This window comes from Pleurodeles waltl, chromosome 11, assembly GCF_031143425.1.
Source record: "Pleurodeles waltl isolate 20211129_DDA chromosome 11, aPleWal1.hap1.20221129, whole genome shotgun sequence".
In the NCBI taxonomy this organism is placed as follows: domain Eukaryota; kingdom Metazoa; phylum Chordata; class Amphibia; order Caudata; family Salamandridae; genus Pleurodeles; species Pleurodeles waltl.
In genome coordinates, this window is record NC_090450.1 from 591,954,165 (window position 1) to 591,975,660 (window position 21,496).

Consider the following 21,496-nt stretch of genomic DNA (forward strand, 5'->3'; position numbering starts at 1 on the left):
ACCCAGGGAGCCTTCTCCCTTAGATGATTGAGTGAAGACCGAAGGTCCACCTGCATGGGAGGAGTATTCAAAGGAGTCAACCGAGATACCTGTAGGGTGAGATCTGTGTGGAGGGTAGCTTGTGTTTTTGTGACAAGCATCCTTGGCTACACATCTGGTGACAGGGCCTTAGCAGCCCTCAGGGAACACCTTTGAGGAAGAATGCTGTCCAGCCTTGAGGAGATCTTGTCTGATGGCTGATATTCAAAGGATAACAGTGACATCTGGCACAAATAGTGAGCTTTATCTGGAGGATAATTAAACCATAAAACTATAACTTTACAAAAGTGACATTTGATATAACATCGAAAAAATGCTGAAAAATGAAAATTATGAAATATGAGTAAGGAGAAGATGTTCATAGACTTACCTGACTGCTGGGGGGGGTAGAGGACCCAGTTGCTGCTGCCAGGACGTTTCCTGGGATCCTGTAATATATTTTGTTATCCTATTGGAGATATGTAAAGAGTATTGACACCTCAGGGTCTCCTGGAATTGATAATAGAAGACATAGACTGGGCATTTCAAAAGAGATGTAGCAGAAAAGCATTTCTTATTTTTTCCCTGAATAAACGATTATGGCAGAGTTAGAGGTCATTAAGTAGATTGTTCTGAAGGGATAAGTGTAGGAAAGTACCATCTTGCCTGGCATGTTACCCCCATTTTTCACTGTATATATGTTGTTTTAGTTGTATGTGTCACTGGGACCCTGGTAACCCAGGGCCCCAGTGCTCATAAGTATGCCTGAATGTGTTACCTGTGTAGTGACTAACTGTCTCACTGAGGCTCTGCTAATCAGAACCTCAGTGGTTATGCTCTCTCATTTCTTTCCAAATTGTCACTAACAGGCTAGTGACCATTTTACCAATTTACATTGGCTTACTGGAACACCCTTATAATTCCCTAGTATATGGTACTGAGGTACCCAGGGTATTGTGGTTCCAGGAGATCCCTATGGGCTGCAGCATTTCTTTTGCCACCCATAGGGAGCTCTGACACAGGCCTGCCACTGCAGCCTGAGTGAAATAACGTCCACGTTATTTCACAGCCATTTTACACTGCACTTAAGTAACTTATAAGTCACCTATATGTCTAACCTTTACCTGGTAAAGGTTAGGTGCAAAGTTACTTAGTGTGAGGGCACCCTGGCACTAGCCAAGGCGCCCCCACATTGTTCATAGCCAATTCCCTGAACTTTGTGAGTGGGGGGACACCATTACACGCGTGCACTACATATAGGTCACTACCTATATGTAGCTTCACAATGGTAACTCCGAATATGGCCATGTAACATGTCTATGATCATGGAATTGCCCCCTCTATGCCATCCTGGCATAGTTGGCACAATCCCATGATCCCAGTGGTCTGTAGCACAGACCCTGGTACTGCCAAACTGCCCTTCCTGGGGTTTCACTGCAGCTGCTGCTGCTGCCAACCCCTCAGACAGGCATCTGCCCTCCTGGGGTCCAGCCAGGCCTGGCCCAGGATGGCAGAACAAAGAACTTCCTCTGAGAGAGGGTGTGACACCCTCTCCCTTTGGAAAATGGTGTGAAGGCAGGGGAGGAGTAGCCTCCCCCAGCCTCTGGAAATGCTTTGTTGGGCACAGATGTGCCCAATTCTGCATAAGCCAGTCTACACCGGTTCAGGGGACCCCTTAGCCCTGCTCTGGCGCGAAACTGGACAAAGGAAAGGGGAGTGACCACTCCCCTGACCTGCACCTCCCCTGAGAGGTGTCCAGAGCTCCTCCAGTGTGCTCCAGACCTCTGCCATCTTGGAAACAGAGGTGCTGCTGGCACACTGGACTGCTCTGAGTGGCCAGTGCCACCAGGTGACGTCAGAGACTCCTTGTGATAGGCTCCTTCAGGTGTTGCTAGCCTATCCTCTCTCCTAGGTAGCCAAACCCTCTTTTCTGGCTATTTAGGGTCTCTGTCTCTGGGGAAACTTTAGATAACGAATGCAAGAGCTCATCCGAGTTCCTCTGCATCTCTCTCTTCACCTTCTGCCAAGGAATCGACTGCTGACTGTGCTGGAAGCCTGCAAAACTGCAACATAGTAGCTAAGACGACTACTGCAACTCTGTAACGCTGATCCTGCCGCCTTCTCGACTGTTTTCCTGGTGGTGCATGCTGTGGGGGTAGTCTGCCTCCTCTCTGCACTAGAAGCTCCGAAGAAATCTCCCGTGGGTCGACGGAATCTTCCCCCTGCAACCGCAGGCACCAAAAAGCTGCATTACCGGTCCCTTGGGTCTCCTCTCAGCACAACGAGCGAGGTCCCTCGAATCCAGCAACTCTGTCCAAGTGGCCCCCACAGTCCAGTGACTCTTCAGTCCAAGTTTGGTGGAGGTAAGTCCTTGCCTCACCTCGCTAGACTGCATTGCTGGGAACAGCGACTTTTGCAGCAACTCCGGCCCCTGTGCACTTCCGGCGGAAATCCTTTGTGCACAGCCAAGCCTGGGTCCACGGCACTCTAACCTGCATTGCACGACTTTCTAAGTTGGTCTCCGGCGACGTGGGACTCCTTTGTGCAACTACGGGTGAGCACCGTTTCACGCATCCTTGTAGTGCCTGTTTCTGGCACTTCTCCGGGTGCTAACTGCTGCTAAGAGGGCTCTTTGTCTTGCTCGACGTCCCCTCTACCTCCTGGTCCAATTTGCGACCTCCTAGTCCCTCCTGGGCCACAGCAGCGTCCAAAAACGCTAACCGCACGATTTGCAGCTAGCAAGGCTTGTTGGCGTTCTTTCGGCGGGAAAACACTTCTGCACGACTCTACAAGGCGAGAGGGATCCGTCCTCCAAAGGGGAAGTCTCTAGCCCTTTGCGTTCCTGCAGAAACCGCAGCTTCTTCTGTCCAGTAGAAGCTTCTTTGCACCCGCAGCTGGTATTTCCTGGGCATCTGCCCATCTCCGACTTGCTTGTGACTTTTGGACTTGGTCCCCTTGTTCCACAGGTACCCTAGATTGGAAATCCACAGTTGTTGCATTGTTGGTTTGTGTCTTTCCTGCATTATTCCTCTAACACGACTTCTTTGTCCTTAGGGGAACTTTAGTGCACTTTGCACTCACTTTTCAGGGTCTTGGGGAGGGTTATTTTTCTAACTCTCACTATTTTCTAATAGTCCCAGCGACCCTCTACAAGGTCACATAGGTTTGGGGTCCATTCGTGGTTCGCATTCCACTTTTGGAGTATATGGTTTGTGTTGCCCATATCCCTATGTTTCCCCATTGCATCCTATTGTAACTATACATTGTTTGCACTGTTTTCTAAGACTATACTGCATATTTTTGCTATTGTGTATATATATCTTGTGTATATTTCCTATCCTCTCACTGAGGGTACACTCTAAGATACTTTGGCATATTGTCATAAAAATAAAGTACCTTTATTTTTAGTATAACTGTGTATTGTGTTTTCTTATGATATTGTGCAAGTGACACTTGTGGTACTGTAGTAGCTTCACACGTCTCCTAGTTCAGCCTAAGCTGCTCTGCTAAGCTACCATTATCTATCAGCCTAAGCTGCTAGACACCCTATACACTAATAAGGGATAACTGGGCCTGGTGCAAGATGCAAGCACCCCTTGGTACTCACTACAAGCCAGTCCAGCCTCCTACAATAAGCACACCAAGAATGAGCACCCCCTTTTTAAGCTTGGCAAAATCTTGGGAAGACTGTTGGCTGAATGAAGGGTTTTCTGAGGTAGGTATCATTCACTCCTGTGTGAGATAGTCTGGGGTGATGCGGTATACAGCACTCTGAAGTATACAGAGAACCTTAAAGACCATGTGCTACTATATAAGTAGCCAATGTGAATTGGCTGTGAATCGCAGAGGCTGAACTAAACATAGGGGTTTCTTCCACAAGTCTGACTGCTTGATTTTGTATAGCCTGTAAACAGCTTAGCAGAGAAGATTTTATATTAAGACACGAGCTATTACTGTAGTCCATGTTTTCCCAGCTATTGCTGTAATGACTATTGCTTTGCTTCCCTTTGTTGGATATAGAATAGGACATAATTGATGAAGATGAAAAATACAGGAGAAACCACACCAGATACCTGGTAATACATTTGTAAAGCAGAGTCAAATTTCATGCCTACGCTCTTAATTGATTTAGAGGTCATTGGATGCACAATGGAAGTCAAAACGAGGGTTGCATATCTCTTTGTCAGTACTTGTAATAAGGATTTCAGTCGTGTCTGTGTTGAGCATGCATCAATATTAGCTCATCCAAACATGGACTGGCACCTTATGTAAAATAAGTAATCCCTAACAGAATAAATGTGAGGATGTAGAGCCCGATGGTGAAGCATATAATTAATTGTAGTTGAGGGCTGCTACATTCAACAGTGGTTGTGATCTAAACATAGTCATAAACAAAACTGATCCCGAGGCTTTAGAAGCTTAGCTGTTCTGTTGTGTGCTAAATGTATTTTAGGGAGGAAGTAATAGCAAACCGGTTCCCCTCTTTCTCCTTTTTTGTATACAGTCGTTTCATATGAACATTAAATAGATAGGGAGATGGTGATAAGTCAGACAGAGCTCCACATGATAGGTGATTGGCTTTTTGACTTCTTGGCTTCTATCATTAGGAAACAAAGAAAGAACCATTTTAGCACTAAGCTGCTGATGCTGTGACTTGGCATGAGAATGAAATGGCCAACGGTATCAAATGGAGCAAAGAGGTTAAGTGATGCTAAAGCTAATGGAGCATTCAAATCCGCAGCTAAGTGACGCTCATCTATTAATGCAAGAAGGGCAAACTCGGGTACGGGTAGGGTGAAAGTCGCTCTGGCTGCCGTCCAGAACCTTACAGATTTCAATAACGTTTTTTAGTTGCTTAGCCACATGAGCCTCCAGAATTTTTGCTATTGCTGACGTTAACGTGAATGAAAAAGTTGATGATTAGAAAAAAGTTAAGATTTTTTTTTTTTTCAGAATCAGAACAACGTTGACTTTTTTGCATGTCTCGAACAATCCCTGTTTTTAAGGAGGGATTGCTGTTATGTAATGCGCAGTAAGTGAACTCCCCCAAATTTGAATTATGGTTAATGGGACTATGAGGGTGTCCAAAGCGACAGTTCTTTAAAAGAGAAATACAATGGAAATTGTTCATTAGATCAGATTCTATAGTTTTTCTGTATGTGAGTAGGAACCTGTTGGCTAAGGTACTTTTGAGGAGACAGCACTAGCTACGGGGTCTCTAATTTTGAAGTTTTAGATATGAAGAACTTGCTTAGTTCCTTGTAGAAGGTGTTAGACTATACTTTTTTGCGAGTGTTTGTTAGAAACCTGTTTGAGAAGTAGTTTTTCTTGGATGTTTTGATGGAATGTTTGCATTTGTTGAGCTCTCCTTTGTATTTCACTTTGTTTACAGAATCATATTTTTTTTGCCAAAGTCTGTCTTTAATGTTTAAAGTTCACTGTTGTTCCAAAGAGCTGTTTTATTGGCACGGCGTCTTGGATTTGTTTTGAAGGAGCTAGCTTACTGACTGCAGCAGCTATTGATGAATAGTAGACATTATATTTGTCAACAGGATTTGAAATATTTTAAACATATCTAGGTATTTCATTAACAGAGTAATTAATTAATTAACATTTATCTGAGACCAGTGACGATTAGTTCTGAATGCTGGTATAAGAGATTCGATTCAGCAGGACTATTACTGGAATGAAACCTGTCAGTAAACAATGATTGGACCAGCTGGAAGAAGTTAATTTCACATTAGAGATGTATATTTTGGACACATGGTTTAATCTAGTATGTCGCCAGCTAAGTGATTGGCGTCTTTCACATATTGATGAAGTGCACATGACTAAAGTGTGGAGGTGAGGAGATTTGGATTGGATACTTTGGTTGCCCATGTGGTTATCAAAATTTCCCAAACAAAGAAGTCCCACAGTGGCTGACGAGGGAGGGGCATATAAAGAGGATTGAGACACCTAGAGACATGCATGATGTTTGTAGAGTCATTTGTTGGACACACAGTATGACAGACAGGGTCCTCTCCTGGATGTTAACACAAGGAAAATATTCTTGAGCTACCATTACAGTGCTCAGTATTCCCATAACACTATGTCACAAAAGGTATCACAGGCAATACCTCTATGAAATGGGGACCTGGATATATACAGGAAAATGGTACAGTAGGCATACACTTCTCTTCTCACATACGAAGAGAGAGATGTATCTGCCCAAACCCAACTGAACAGATAGTATGCTTACCAGTTTGTACCATCCATCTTCTGTGTGTCGTCTTTTCTTATTTTGGTGCAGCACTAAGAGGAGACTTACAGGGGGTGGATGAGATCATAACACAGGCCTTTTAAAGTGGATTGAACTAAAAAGAGTATGTGCATATTAGCATTACAGATGAGACCGTAGACAATGTAAGTTATAGTTGTTTAAAGTAGTTTCTTCAAAAAACAAACAAAAAATGATTTAGTGTAGGAGGCTGGCTCTCTATGTAATGTGCAAAGCTAGACACACTGTGCAGAGACTCCAGGCAACCACACGTTGTTTTACAGGGGTAAAAGCTAGACCACCTAATGCCCTAATTTTTATGGTAGCTTAGTTGAGCAGTTAGGCCAATCTTGGCGAAGTGCAAAGCATTTGTTGTACTCACAGTATCAATCTTGCACCTCACACACTCTCAGGAATAACTTGAAACCAATTTATAAACATTCTTAAGATTTGTATGAAAATTTTAGGACCAAGATCATGAGAATTGGGTAAGTGCTTTTCGAGATATGAATTTTTGAAGTTTAATAAGTCTTTTTTTTTTTTGGGGCATAATTACGCACCATAAGCATCAATAGAGGATAACCTTTAACAATTAATATAAAATCTACAGTAGGTTTCCCAAGTTCTTTTTTGCAGGTTGGTCGAGGCTGTCTGTGGGCATGCTGGGCCAGCTGGAGACGTTTGGGCGGCTCCCTGTCCGGGCGGGAGAAGCAGGAAAAGGTCTCTGGACCTGGTGCAGGGCCACTGCGGGGAACCACTTGCAAAAGCACTACACAGGTAAGTTTAAAGGTGAATCCTGGGGGTCCCCTTGGAGTGTCAAGGTCACAAGGGGTGGGAGACCCTTAGGGCAAAGCTATATCTTCCCAGCATGGCACAGGGCGGCCGGGTGCAGAGCGGGTTGGTGATCCAAGATCCGTCAGCAAGGATGCCCTCCGAAGCAGGAGGTAAGTCGGTTCAAGGGTTGACTGCAGAACAACGGGGGCACTCTGGTCCGGGTTGTTTCTGAAGACCCTCGACCGAGGCTGCCTCCTGGTCCTTTTACTGTCCTGGATGGGCTGTTTTTCGTGTTGTCCGAAGCCAGGTGACCAATACACAGGGTATTAGTGTTTTTCAGCCGCTGGAGGGTGCAGTGCCACCAAACATGGCACACAGGTTTGTCCTTGAGGTCTTTGGTGTGAAGCATGGTCCGGCTGCAGTGTCCGTTTCCGGAGTTACCATCTGGTCAATGAAGTGGACCTCACTGGGTTGTTGGTTCCTTATGGATTTGGAGTGGTACCTTCACCCTGGAGGGAGTTCTCTGGCAATTTGCAAAGCCTGGAAGTCCTCTGGGGTTCTTAAGAGCTTTTCCAGTAGTACAGCATCTCCTCAGTGATGATAGTCAGTTCCTGGGTGCAGCAGACAGGGTTTGGCTCCTTTTTTTTATGCAGCAGGTTCTCATGTCTTTGTATCTTCTTCTTGCTGGTCTTCTGTCCGCTGAATCTGATTTCTTGGTCTAGGAGTGGCCACTCAATACTGTATTTAGTAGGTGATTTAGGGGGAACCTGGTAGTGGCCTATAGGCCATCTACCTTAGAGTGGCTACACCCACTATGTGACCACTTACCTCAGGCCTTCAAATGTGGGACAGGTCCTCTGCCCTTGGTAGAGATCTTCCCCGGAGGGTCCCCTTGGGCCAAGAGCTCTGTGTGGTAAAGCTCAAGCTCTGCAAGCTCTGTTCCCTCCAAGAATGTATGAATCCTCTTCCTGAGAAGAGGGGTCTTGATCTGGGATCTGTTTTGAAGCTGATTCCCAGTATTCCTGCCTTTTCGCTTGGGAGGCTGGTCCACTATTTCAGAATCTAGCTGTCCTTTTTGCTTCTGAGGTTTGCTCTGTGCCCTAGTCTTGGGACATGCCCATTCTGGGATCTCTAGCATTGCTGCATAGGTCTTCATTTCTACTTGAGCCCAGGGTGGATGCTCCACGTCATTTCCAAGCAACAATATACTGCGATGGTTGAGGACACAACTACTTATTTCTGCCTTACTACTCCACCCCAATAAAAGGTTGCCATGGAATGGAACTTTGTCTCACTGTCTGCATTGGTGGCAGGATAGGACCTCTTTACCATGTACTGATTTGAATGGACCAAGTGCTTGGTTACCATGGTAACATTAGCTCCTGTGTCCCTCAGTGCTTTTACTTGATCCCCAGTGATCAAAGGGTGCCACCTGTAGTTTTGTGTATTCCTTGGCCAGGCAGCACAGGATAATTCTACCCCACCTTCAATGACTACTGTTGCCTCGGTTGGGTCACTGACATGGTCAGAGACTAGAGGCATTCTTTTTGTTTTTACAGCTTGAGTCTCCAGTTTGGTGCCCTTTAGTTTTGCAGTCATGGCACCAAGCCTTGTTGTGATCAAAGTGCTTTCCTTTGTACCCACCCCTAGGCTATGAGGGGTCGCTGGGCCCACCCTCCTGTGCAGATTTTCAGGTGCCTTGAGAATACTGTTATTTTTGCTTTGGCTCCCATCTTTCCCTTGGGGGGTCTTTTTGGCCTCTTTCCTTTGGTCTCCCCCACCAGTGGTAGTTTTCATTATCTTTGTTTTGACCCAATTGTCTGCCTTCCTCCCCAATTCTTGAGGGGAAAGTGGACCCAGGTCTACCAGACGTTCATGTAGCATATCAATGAAACAATTACTTAGCATGTGTTCTTTCATGAATAGATTGTACAGCCCTTCATAATCGTGTACCTTGTTCCCAGCTAACCAATCACCCAGCTGTTTTTTGGGTTGTCCGAAATCAGGTGACCAATACCCAGGGTATTAGTGTTTTTTGGGCGCAGTGCCACCAAACGTGGCACACAGGTTTGTCCTTGAGGTCTTTGGTGTGAAGTATGGTCTGGCTGCAGTGTCCGGTTCTAGAGTTAGCATCCTGTCAGTGAAGTGGACCTCACTGGTTTGTTGGTTCCTTGTAGGTTTGGTGTGGTACCTCCACTCTGGGGGGAGTTTTCTGACAATTTGCAAAGCCTGGAGTCTCTCTGGGGATCTTTAGAGTTTTTCCAGTTGTCCAGCAGCTCCTCAGGGGCAATTGTTGGGTCCTGAGTGCGACAGGGTTTGGCATCTTTTGTTGTGCAGCAGGTTCACAGTTCTCGTCCCTTTGGATCTTCTTGTTGCTTGTCTTCTTCTGTCCGTCAAATCTGAGCTCTTAGTCTAGGGATGCCCACTAAATACTGTACTTAGTGGGCCATTTTAGGGGGGAACTTGGTAGTAGCCAATGGGTCATCTACGTTAGGGTGGCTACACCCACTAAGTGACCACTTCCGGTGGGCAGAGGTCACTTCCCTACACCTGACTGGCTATTTTCCATCCAAGATGGAGGAAAAAGAAATGGAGAGGTCACCTTGCATGCAACACTAGGAGTGTTGCATGCTAGGTAGTGCCACTCCTCCTGTCCTCTGTTTGAGTTTCCTGCCCTTGCTCCTGCCAACAGTGGGGGTTTGCAATGGGGGCAAACATCTGCAGCTAACAGCAGGCCTGGAGGCCTAGTTTCAATTGCGGTGAGCCCTTTGAAGTTCGCCAGCAGGGTAGTGCACATTACTGAGGGAGGGGATGTTAGCACCTCCACACAGGAAGGGCTTTGTTCTGCATTCCAGAGGGCAGAGGCCCTCACCCCAGTGGTGCAGATTTGTGTCTGGTGGTGGCAGGCTGGTCAGGACCAGTCGGCAATTATGCCAGGGTGGTTAGCTTTTGCAGGGGGCACCTCTAAGCTGACCCCTGGGTACATTTTTTTAATGAATCCAGCACTGGTACCAGTTTGGATTTATCATTCTGAGTTATTTGATACCAGACAACCCATGTTTCAGAGTGGCCTTCATGTAGCTGTGAAACTTGTATTCACCAATGTTCAGCATGTGTATTAAAATGGCTGCCCTGTTCACTCCCTATGTCCCAGGTTTGGCAAGGACAGTGTGGGGGTATGTTGCTTATGCAGCTATGCCCTCACATACAGTATAGTGCACCCTGCCTTAGGGCTGGAAGGCCTGCCAGAGGGGTGTCTTGCCCATGGGGCAAGCAGTGTATAGTGGACAGGACACACAGGCAGTGTGCCATGTGGAGTTCGTGCTTTAGGTTTGCACCAGAGCACTCAACCTGCAATGGTAGGTCTGGGTACATGGCCCTAGAGGTTGGCACAATTGGTGCTGCTGCCCTCAGGAGCCTACCCTAATACCCCATGCCCTGGGAGCTTAGGTACCATTTACTATGGACTTATAGTGGACTTAAAGGGTTGGCCAATTGTGCCAATGTATCACAACAGTTTAGGGAAAGAGCTTTGGCCCAGAGAACCTGGTAAGCCGGGGACCTGGGCACTAACAACTTCTAGGCTGCATCACATACCAGGCAAAAAGTGTGGGCTATCCATGTAAAAAAGAGGCCTTTTCTCACATTAGGGTGCATCAAACTAAAGCATACAAACCCCCTAGAGTATCTTAATGACATTGGTAGTATAGTGACTTATTTCTGTGTGTTCTAAGGTTGCGCCTGGAGAATGTTTCTGTTTGTTGCCCTGCAGCATTAGGAAGTACTCCCCCAGCTATAGAACCCAATTTACTTATAGAAGGGACTGTATGATGATAGGGCAAAATAAAGGGAAAAGAGTATAAATAGTACCATATTTTAGGGTTATGTGTTGGAGGATGTGTTCACCGGATAGGTGTGATATCTGCAATGCGATATCAACATAGTAATGTAGGTTTATGGAGGACAGGGTTGCATGAGTGGTTGTAGGATACCTTATAGGGATAGAGGGGGGGATTTTGTTTGTACCTAGCATTATATTAGGCCATATAGTATGAATAGTTGAATTGTGGATAAGGTAGACTCCAATGGGGAGGGAGAGACAGGTTCCAGGAATAGTTTATGCCAACTCAGTGGTAAAGAGCATTTCTTTCACCCACCTCCTCTCATCCTTCCACCTCTTCCTAATAGGGTGTGCTTCCTCCGCCAGTGCAATAACAAAATCTGTGACCTTCTACCACATAACTCCCTTTGCTTGTTCACTGTGGGTGAGTGGAGGCAGACTATGCAATTGTTTGTAGTGTTTTGTCACAAATTTACTTAAACTTTCTTCTCTTCATTGAAATTGCTCCTCCTCCTGTGAGTTGTAGTCCGCATCCCTTAAGCGCTATGTTTTTCCTGTTGGCTGCAGGATCATGTAATCCAAGGGGAAAGGACAGAGTATAAGGTGTAGGCTTTATGTGGTTTGAAGTTTATGGGTGTCAGGTATGTGTGATATGGGTCATGTGTTTCGGTTTTTGCCTATTCCCTTCCACCTGGAGTTATCCACGTAGGTGGTGGAGATCTTATTCTCAGTGGTGGAGGGCTCCATCTCCATGGCAGACGTTTAGAAACTAGTTGGGATATAAAATGTGGTGATAAAGTTATTAGCAGTAACTTTACATTTGTAACTACTTTCGTAGGAGGCTCCAATCATGGAGGGGCCGGAGACTTGTAAATGTACACCTGGGAGTAAACCGTTACTCTGAAATGATGAATAGCAAAAGGGTGGAGAGTTACTCCGAGGAGTATGTGTAAATATACACCCGGGCAAATGTGCTTGTGTGTATTTACCTTTGTGAATGGATCCCATTTTGTTCACTTTGTGATGCATAAAAGGTTAAAATTGCCATTTTTATGTCCACTTTGCCTTTAGTATTAACAAAACCGCAATCCCCAAAATAATTTTCACCTGATAGGCAAGCCCAAATCATTATTGACGTACAGAGCCATTTTCCTTTCATCGCACGTTTTGACACGTATTTACACTGCCATCCACTAAGTGCCAAGACACGATATCCACACATTTCACTGTCAGTTTATGCATTATTAGCGTAACGGTAAACACAACCACTTCCAAGATGCTTTGACAGTGACCACCACCTGCAGATGTGTAAACTAAAATGGTTGGAAACGTGCTCGGTAGACAAAGAGCACTTTGACATCCCTGGTAAGGGGGTGTGAAATGGGCTAAGCAAACACTGCTTGATTGATGCAATACAATATCTGCGTAGCAGTCAGCCAATATTCCAAGAATCCCAACCCTGTCATACAGTATTACGGGTTATTATCCTATTACAGAGCTGCATTGTGAATTATATGGCTGTAAAATGTGGGTTAAAATTCACCATACCTCCACACAACCCGCCACTAAATGTTTGTATCCACTGCTATACTTCTTAAGTCGAAATTTGATTTTTCACAACCCCTTCGCCTTTAGTGAGGTGACATTGTCGGCTACCAACCATCCTCTGAAAACTGCTCCAGCATCATTGCTTTGTGGTTTTTAGTTCCATGTGAAAGGATCACACGCTCACTGCAGAGAATCAACCTGATTGCTCCGATTTTTAAGCAGCATCTGAAAATGTTGCTTTAATTTAAGACAGTTGTCATCTTGAAGGCTTGCTTCTTCACTTTTCCCTTTGGATTTCCCTTCAAGTGTTTGGTTTATTTCATGATACATAATTTAAAGTATATTGGCTCTACCATATTTCATTTCACTGACACGATTTCTTTCCTTAACCACCGTCCCTTTCTTCCTTCCCCTTCTACTTTCCTCACTTCTTCAATTTTTGTTTGCTTTGCACCAAAGCAAACTGTGCTTGTTTTACTTTGTTGAAAGAGGGAGGAGGAGAGAGGAGTTTCACTGTTCGATTAACTTAAAAAGTTGCAATAGGTAAATTCTCCGCCGGGATACATAGGCCTGGTATTAAAAAAAAAAAAAAACGTTCATCTCAGCATACACTTCACCATCCACAACTAACAATACGTCCATAAAAGAAAATATCACAATTTTAAATATTTCCAAGAGCTCTATTCAGCGATTTATAGCTATTAAATCAGTTTCTCGAGGATACCTTGTGCCCTGGGTATATCTACGTGGTGAAACGCTGTATCCATGTATTTCACGAATGCCCTCGTTACATAAACATCATCCCCAGCAAAACAAGTCATGGGAGTCCCCAGATAAGTTACATCACCCAAGTGGGGCAAATGCTTGTATGCACACATCCTTCATCCTTTTCATAAGTATAGAACATAGGTTATGGTTTCCCTCCCCATTATCCCTACCGTAGTGGGACCCCATGATCCTCCAATATGCAGGAAGCAACATCACACACTTTTTGGGCATAGCTGCTACATCGTCTCGTGGGAAATAATAATCTTTGGATAGTACAGGCTACATGACCCAGTGCTTGTTAAAACAGGAAAAAATACATGTTAAACGGGTTTATGAGGTGTTTGATACAAGTTACAAACTGCATGTCTTTACCTTCTGGTACAGGCTACCTATGTTCAACATATCTGCAACCAGAAAAGGTTTTTTTTTTACTTGAGAAGCAAAAAACAAGTAAGCAGTATATTGAGTAGGGAGGCAGGTGAGGGCCATGGTCTAACCAGGCATTAGAGAGACTAAAGTCTCTCTTACCATACGTAGAAAACATTAAAAGTCTCCTCGGACTGATGTCACCTCATTGGAGTTCAGCCTCTTTCTTTGGTTATCTAAGTCCCCGATGACCATCAATATATTCGTAACGTGCAGCAAGAGGTACTTTAGCCTATATATAATAAAAACGTTGCATTGTATAAAGTTAATTGAATCCGGATGCCCTCTGCATAATGTGGTGCCACAATCCCCTCTTGTTTTATTTAGTCACATTTTCTCTCAAACACTAAACCTTTAACTTGCTGTCTAAAATAAAAAAAAATTTTAAAACAAGCTTGCTTTCTCTTTTGTGTTTTTTAATTTTTTGAAATCACGCTGTCAACTTAGTTTTGCTGTGGAATATATCGTGTCTGTCATGCGGTGCATGTTCCATAAAAAGGAGCCAACCGATGCATATTTTTTAAATGCGATTTGAAATTGAAGTAGATTTGAAATAGAGGGGTCGGGCAGAAAAATGACAATTCCATCTTCCCTGTCTGATTCGGGTGCCTTTTACCGCTTTGCATCGGAGATGCTGCTTCATATTCCCGTAGCCAGCCTGCTGGGAATAGCTTGACGACTGGATTGGTGGTGTGGGGCGGGGGAGGAGGAGGCGAGCCCTGTACCGTTGCGTTCAGCCTTTTGTTTGCCAACGCCCAGCAGCAGTCGGGCCGTACCGGGAGAGGTGTTTCCTTCTGGAATGTGTGAAGATACAGCGACATCGCAATTATGGAAATACAGTAGACAGTGTATCTGGGGGAGAATATCACAGGCCTCAGCCCTCCGCCAGGTATGCATACTCGGTAATCGCACTGTGTACATTTTGCGCGTGGGCGTGTGAACGGTAATCTTTTTTTGTGGAGAACGCAAATGAGTAACCGTACGAAGTCGGCGGCGAGGTGGGATGGGGGGCATTACATTAAACGTGAAGGGGCCTCTCTGAAATGTGCACGTCTTGTTGTATGTGTGGTATCGGTTAAAGGTCCATCTCAGTTGGTGGTATCTTTTGTCAGCGCCCTTCATTCTCCTAATGGTGGTGGACATCATTTGTACAGTAACCTGCCTCTTTTGTGCGAGTGCTACCGCTGATCCTGCCTGCAGGCCTTCTGGGCGGCCACCAGTGGGCGCGCGTTACCGTGTTTATCTCTGTAAATGCGTCGTCCCTCTTGGCCATCTCGCTTTGACATGGGATTTAATACCTTTGGAAACTGGCAAAATGACAGAAAACCCTCTGGCCATCGCCCTGCTGCTCCCGGAGCCAGGGGTAGTGGGCGAGGCGGCTGGAGAGGCCGGTGGTACCAGGGGTGGCAGATCCCCGCAGGGAAGCAGGCGGCCGTGGGTGGAGGCGGATTTTAAACACCGTCCATCCTCGTGTGCATCAGGGCGACGGCTTTGGCTCGCGGATTCCCTGCGGTTTACAACGCTGTACACAGTTAACGGGTACCCGGAATGGCTCCTCCTGGGAGCAGCATGATGAAACGTGTTTATGTGGAGCAAGGCTGTGCGCGTTGTGAACCTCCTAGGTGTTTACATCAGTGATCAAATGGCAATAACCATAGCCTTCCCCTGTTGCCCACCGTTGCTGCTGTGAAATGATGCTGCACTCACATGTCCGCAGTACAGCAGCTCAAATAGCAATAGCGCCCAAAGACTCACAACAGATGACGGCAGTGCTATAGATTTATTTTACCACCGCATTGATGTGGTTACATTTGCAGAGCGAGTTATTTACATGGCACCAATTATTTTTCATTCTGGGGACATAGACGTTTAAAGTCATAGGCAAAATTAAAAATCGCCCAGTTCCCCCACTTTCTAAGGGAGAGTGATTTTTCTCTCCGCCTCACATCTATTTCTCTCCGCCTCACATTTATTCCTCTAGCCTACCACTACCTCTTAACTCTGTGTCTCTCTAGCCACTGTAATCTTTAGGATTTTGGGCCCCGGGCAAGACTTAAGTTGTTTCTGAGTGATACTGTTTCAGGAAAGTTTCACATAGAATTCAAAATTGTTTCCCACTCGAGGCCTTAAAATAACAAACTGGGAAATAAAATGAAAAGTTGTTTTGAACCGGGGACGCCACAATATATTATGCCTGGGGTCCTTAAATTCTTAAGATGACTGTGCTCAGAGATGTTCTGGCCTATACTGAAATCAGGAAATTTCCATTCCAGCGGGTACTTCTGGAAGGCTAGCAAGGATGGAGGAGAGTCGATTGCTCTCGGCATGATCAGTACGAGCATGTCTATAAGTTGACTTTAGAGGTACTTCTGTACCTGGAGGTCAAAGTGAGTAGGATGTGTGTCGCACGACGTGCACATACTTTTTTGATTTATCAAAAACAGTTCCCCTACCTTTTGCTAAAAGACAAGTGTCCCAGGATGGTTAATTCAAACAGTCGAGATACTTCAGCTCAAGTGGAAGGGAGGGAGTCTCCTGTGCTGTGAAGATGATTGAAGGATAGACAGCTAAACAAACATGTCGTTTTGCCAGGGTGCCTACTGCCTGAACTAAATGTAAAGATGTTCAGTTGGTTAATCTGCAAATGTAAAGGTTGCTTGGAAGCCAGTTTTGACTTTAATTGATGGAGTCAATTGAAGCTTCCTAATGGCAAAGATCTATTCTTTTTTTGAGAGATATTATGTGTTGCCAGCTGAGCTGTGGAGTGCATTTGCCACTGATTAGTTTAACTTGCATTTATATTTCAATTAAGGTGTACATTATTATATGTACAGCTACCTGAAGATGAAAGACCAACAGAATAGTTGAAGAATATTTTGTTCAGTTTTGCCACACCCTTCCTCCCTCCCTCCCATGCTTACTGACCCTGTCTCCTTAGCACGCAGGATCTCATGTTTTTTTTTAATGCAATTTGACCACTGATTCTAGATACAAATGTGACAGGTTTCTAATATACTGTTCGTCCTTTGACATCCTTTTATCCAAATGTTTGTCGTCACCTGTACAAGTAAATGCCTTTTCTCTAAGTGTGTGCCAGGTGTTTCTCTATGCCAAAGGGGCACCAATGCATACTAGTTGTATTAAATCAACAGTAGTATTTCGTTGTGATTTTCATTCCCAAAGCCTATGGTTTCCAAGGAAGCACTTAGGAAAAATAGCATCACCTGTTTCTTCTAAGGTACCAGTAGCTTTAATTCAGCTTCTGAGAGCTGCATGTGAAGTAAACTACCCTGCCATGTTTTCACTGGTTGGCATGAATCATTTCAGCAACAGTGGGCGTCACAAGTGGAAACAGGACAAAACAAGTTGACTTTGAAACATATTTCGAACAGCTTCTTTTTAGGTAACATAAATGTTTTTTGGACAGACCTTATTTAGGTAAGATCTTGGTTAAATTCTTCTCTTGTTCATGCATGTTGGAGTTTTTGTGGACAAAGCAACACAGGCTCAACATACATTGAAGGATTTTACTACTAAGCCTTCCTTTGTCTACTGCCTCAGGACAATGTACCTTGTATGTTAACTTGGACTTCCCGAATCTGCAAAAATCACACTCTTGAACTACTGCTGCTCACTAAAACTTGCATGTCACACGCAGAAGCTTCACATTGCTGTGATTGACGCTGATGCACTTTCTCACTCCTGTATCATAAGGAATGTGAGACCTGAGACCTAGCCTCTTGCTTGATTTGTGCCTATTGTGTAAACTACCAACAACTGTATAAACCCATATAAATCTTAGGAGATGTTGAGGCACAGGAATTTAAGTTGCTACTTTCTCCTGGGTATAAATGCTTGTAAGTATGTTTTTTGTACAATACAGTCTAGATTTTTTGCAGACACAATGGTACGTTTGCAAGGAAAAGGAGATCAAATGCAACAAGATGTACATTGGCAAAGCTAGCAGGACTATATTTAATGTTATGTTTTGTGGATTTGTAGAGCATGGCTAATCACCTGTGAGGGTATTCCGATGCAGAGTAGGGCAGGCCTGATAGGCTTGATCTCCTCCTCACCCCGTTTCATCTGGAAGAGCCATGTCTTGAGGTTCCTTTGCATGTCCATGAGAGAGGGGGAGGTTCTGAGATGTTGCAGGAGGTTGTTATAGGTCTTGGCTGTGAGTTATGAGAAGGTGCATCCTCTGCTTCTGACCTTCTTGAGGTGAAGCAGTGGTGTGGCATAAGTCCCCGCAGTGCTGGGGGTGAATTCCAGGGGGCCCTTTCAGCAAAACTGATAGGTGGGGGGCTGGGGAGGAGGTGGCCCCCTCCTTGTACTTTGCAGCAGTGCCCCCTCAAGTTTCATTACGCCACTGATGCAAGGGAGGTGTGCTCTTGCCTGGAACGCATATTAGCGGCACCTCGTGGGTGGGTGGGTGGGTTGAAGTTGAGGCAGTGGTTTAGGTACGCGGGCTGATGTTGTGGAGAGCTTTGTAGGCGTGGATGAGTAGCTTGAACTTAAATGTTTCCTGGACTGAGAGCCAGTGGAGCTTGTTGAGGTGTGGAAAATGTGGTTATTTCCCAGGATGTTCAGGATGAGTCTGGTGGCAGAGTTCTGGGTAGTTTGAAGTTGGCGTAGGACATAGGCGGGGATGTGCTATAAAAGTACATACAGACAAATAATGTTTGCGCATGTTGCAAGCACAAATTAAATTTCACTTCACCAGTGCTAGGATAAAGTAGCAGTGTTGCTTTCTGCATGTAATGCTTACAAGAGATAAATGATTTAATGTGCTAAACCATATGATTGGCTGAGTGTACTTTTCAGATGTAAAATAATCCTTCATGCCCTTCAAAAGAAGCACTTCTAGAAGATGCATAAATGCACCAAACAGCCAATAGAATGAGATGAGAGAAATACTTCTGGGTGGAGCATAACACAAACAATGTATATAACAGCTTTTAAGAAATGTGGTTTTAAAGCAGCTGCGCATATAAATTTAAATTTTAGCAAAATTTCATTTTAGGCGTGGCTTCACTGGTCAGCTGTCACCATGCCATGCATACGGAGCCATGTCTACAAATTGACTTGTGGTGTAAGCTTTCATACCTCACTACTGCTGGGTTTGTCTAGTTGCAAACAGTTCACAAATGAGTGTTTGCCGTACGCTACAATAAGGAAAATCACAAACATTCCTTTTGTATCCATTGCAACCTACTAGCGTACCAGATGCCCCCCCAACCCAACCCAATAGGGCACAGTGTGTCGCACCTTTTCTCCAGGTCCCAGTACATTAAGTTGCTACTGGACTGTTGTGCATTGGTGTTGTGCTGTCGTCACCAAAGAGACTCACACATTTAGGGGCCAGCACCTTCTGAAGAGCTGGTTAAAATGTCCAGTTTGTGACGCCTGGGTTCTCCTACTCTGTTGGTATCATCTATAAAGGAAAAAGTGGAGCAACCTGATTAGGGTTAAATCTACAGCACACCTCTAAATGATGGTATCTCCTGAACGTACAGTAAACGGCAATAGTTGAAACAGATTTGGACAGAAGAGACCAACTCAAGCCAAATAGGTGACATTATCTGAACCTAGAATGAAGGGTGAAACCCCTTGTGTTGTTCCCAGGCTTTCATAAATTCTGGGCAGGCCAAGGGGCAAGAGTCCTTTGATTAATCTGACAATTCCTCTGTTTTGCTGATGCAGATCTTGTTCTTCATAGATTTCATCACATCCAGCTTGGGCATGCTCCTCAATTTATTCTCCAGGCATGTTCCAGTCGTTGGTTCTTTGGGGTTCTGGATTCTCATAACCTTGGTTCTAGCCGTCTTAGTATGGCACCTCAAGGTCCTGAGCCTCAGAGCTGTCCAAACCAAATACAGCCTTCGGGCCCTAGAGTGCTAATATTTATCTACAGCTGGTGGCACTGATAAGAAGCCAGGGCCAATGTAAAGGTGTGGCATATTTAAGTGCAATTATCAGTCAACCATTGTAGGGTACAACTTTTTGGACATTTCTACAGGTCAGGGGCAGGGGAAGCAACGCTTATCAGAGGGATGTGCACTGGAGAAAGGCAGGAAAGATATCCTGCTGTGGGTATCTTCATCGTTGACCCACTTCCTGTCCACCAAGAGGGTAAGAACAACAAATAGTTCCAGAGACAGGTACCAGTAGAGGAGCAGACCAGCAATTCCAAGAGTGCCAGGTTTTCTCAATTGACGTTAAGCTGTTACTTGGCAGAAAAGGTAACAGTGGTGTCAGGGTAATCAAATACGTTTTGGACGGTTCTTTGTTCCAGAGCTGGAATTCGTCTTAACTAAATGCATAATACGGTCCCCAAAGTAAACAAGGGTGAAACTCCTACTGATTCTCTAAGTTGCAGACTTAGTGCTGTTTCAAAGATCAGGGACTCTGAAATGGTCTTAACCCTGTGAAACCGGTCCACCATCTTGTGTGCCATACTATGTGTCTGTGTTGCGTATATGAGGCCTTTTCTCTAGATTCTGGCTCATTCAGTGGTTATTGTGATTTACATTTGGAGTCCTAGAATCTGGTGTAGGTCCTGAATATAAAGTAGGGAATATTTATATACTTTAGTATCATAAACGTGGAATGTAAGACAGAAGTATTGACAGACATATTTGATATATATAATGATTGATGGTCAGTTTTTATAATTTAAGATTATACGGTTGCTGTTTGATATCAGAATTCACTCTAACCACACAATTTCAAAGTTTAAGCTTTTCCCTATATATGCAGTATTGGAATAAAAAAAGGGGGCGATGGTGTACACTTAGCAAATGGTGGTTAGAAAACTGGGCTACTTTACCTGAATAGGACCAATCATTTATAATATTAAAAGGCGAGCAGAGACGTGTCTCAAAGAGCCTGCAATGATTATGCCACTCAGCGTGATAGTTAAATGTAAAAATAGAAACATTCACACCTGTGACAGTGTTGAAATCTATAGGGCAGCAGTTGCACTGTAAGTGCTGTTTGGTTGATTTCGTATTCACTGATGTCTTTCTTTTTTTGTACTTTCTGCCTCCAAGCGATGGCATTGTTGATTTCTATGAAGCAAGATACACGCAAAATAGCCTGATTTGAGTTTCTGCAAAAAATGATGACGTAGATAAGGAGGGGAGTGTTGAACCCTGGGTGATGTGAACACGACCAGGAAGTGGTTGGAACGTGTTTGCGTGTTGTGTTCTCCGGAATAGAGAAGATTGTATGCACTACCGGTCCAGAGTGGCTCGTCCTTTCATCAATACCGTGGTGAAGGTTTCGAATGTAATAGGAGGCGGTGGCGGCCGTATTCGAGCCCCGACTCGCTGGTCCGGCGTCCCATGTACCGCAATTGTGAGTGGAGATCTGTATATGATCTATAGAATTCAAGATACGTTGATGTTGAGCTTAGAATAGCAAACCTACTTCGCTCCATGAACTTGCTTTTTAATATTTTTGTTCCCAGTGTATACCGATATTAAAGTATGATATTCCCTACTCCATATTTCAGATTACAATCCTAGGACCTTAAATAGTATTGCATTTCAGTTAGATAACCACGTTATTCCCTTTGTACATCTGACTCTTAAGGGTAGCAAATCTAGCCGTCATGGCTTTACTCTAGCACAGGCAGGAATGTTAGTACAAAGATAACCTGTAGCACAACTAATTACTCATTAAACTCTGTGTCTAGTTAGGGCTGTACAATTGAAAAAAATAGGTATTTATTTTCACAAACAAATGTTCTGTGAGGAAATGTGGAACTTCCGAGAACTCTGCAAATGATGGGATTAACTGCAAAGGCAAAACAGCCAAACTTGTCTTGGTGTGACTTAAGGTCCTCCAGGCAACAGCAG

At 44.5% G+C, this 21,496-nt stretch overlaps 1 protein-coding gene across 2 annotated transcripts in view; it reads left to right on the top strand.

Annotated features, from left to right (window-relative positions):
- The first annotated feature begins 14,167 nt into the window (after window positions 1-14,167).
- The window catches only part of ADD2 (adducin 2), a 309,265-nt gene continuing 301,936 nt past the window's right edge, over window positions 14,168-21,496 (top strand). Inside the window, exon 1 of one of the 2 annotated variants that reach the window (XM_069214100.1) lies at window positions 14,168-14,523. The gene's annotated coding sequence lies outside the window, so the exon portion shown is untranslated. The remainder of the gene's footprint in view (window positions 14,524-21,496) is intronic. The other variant, XM_069214101.1, reaches the window with a different exon arrangement.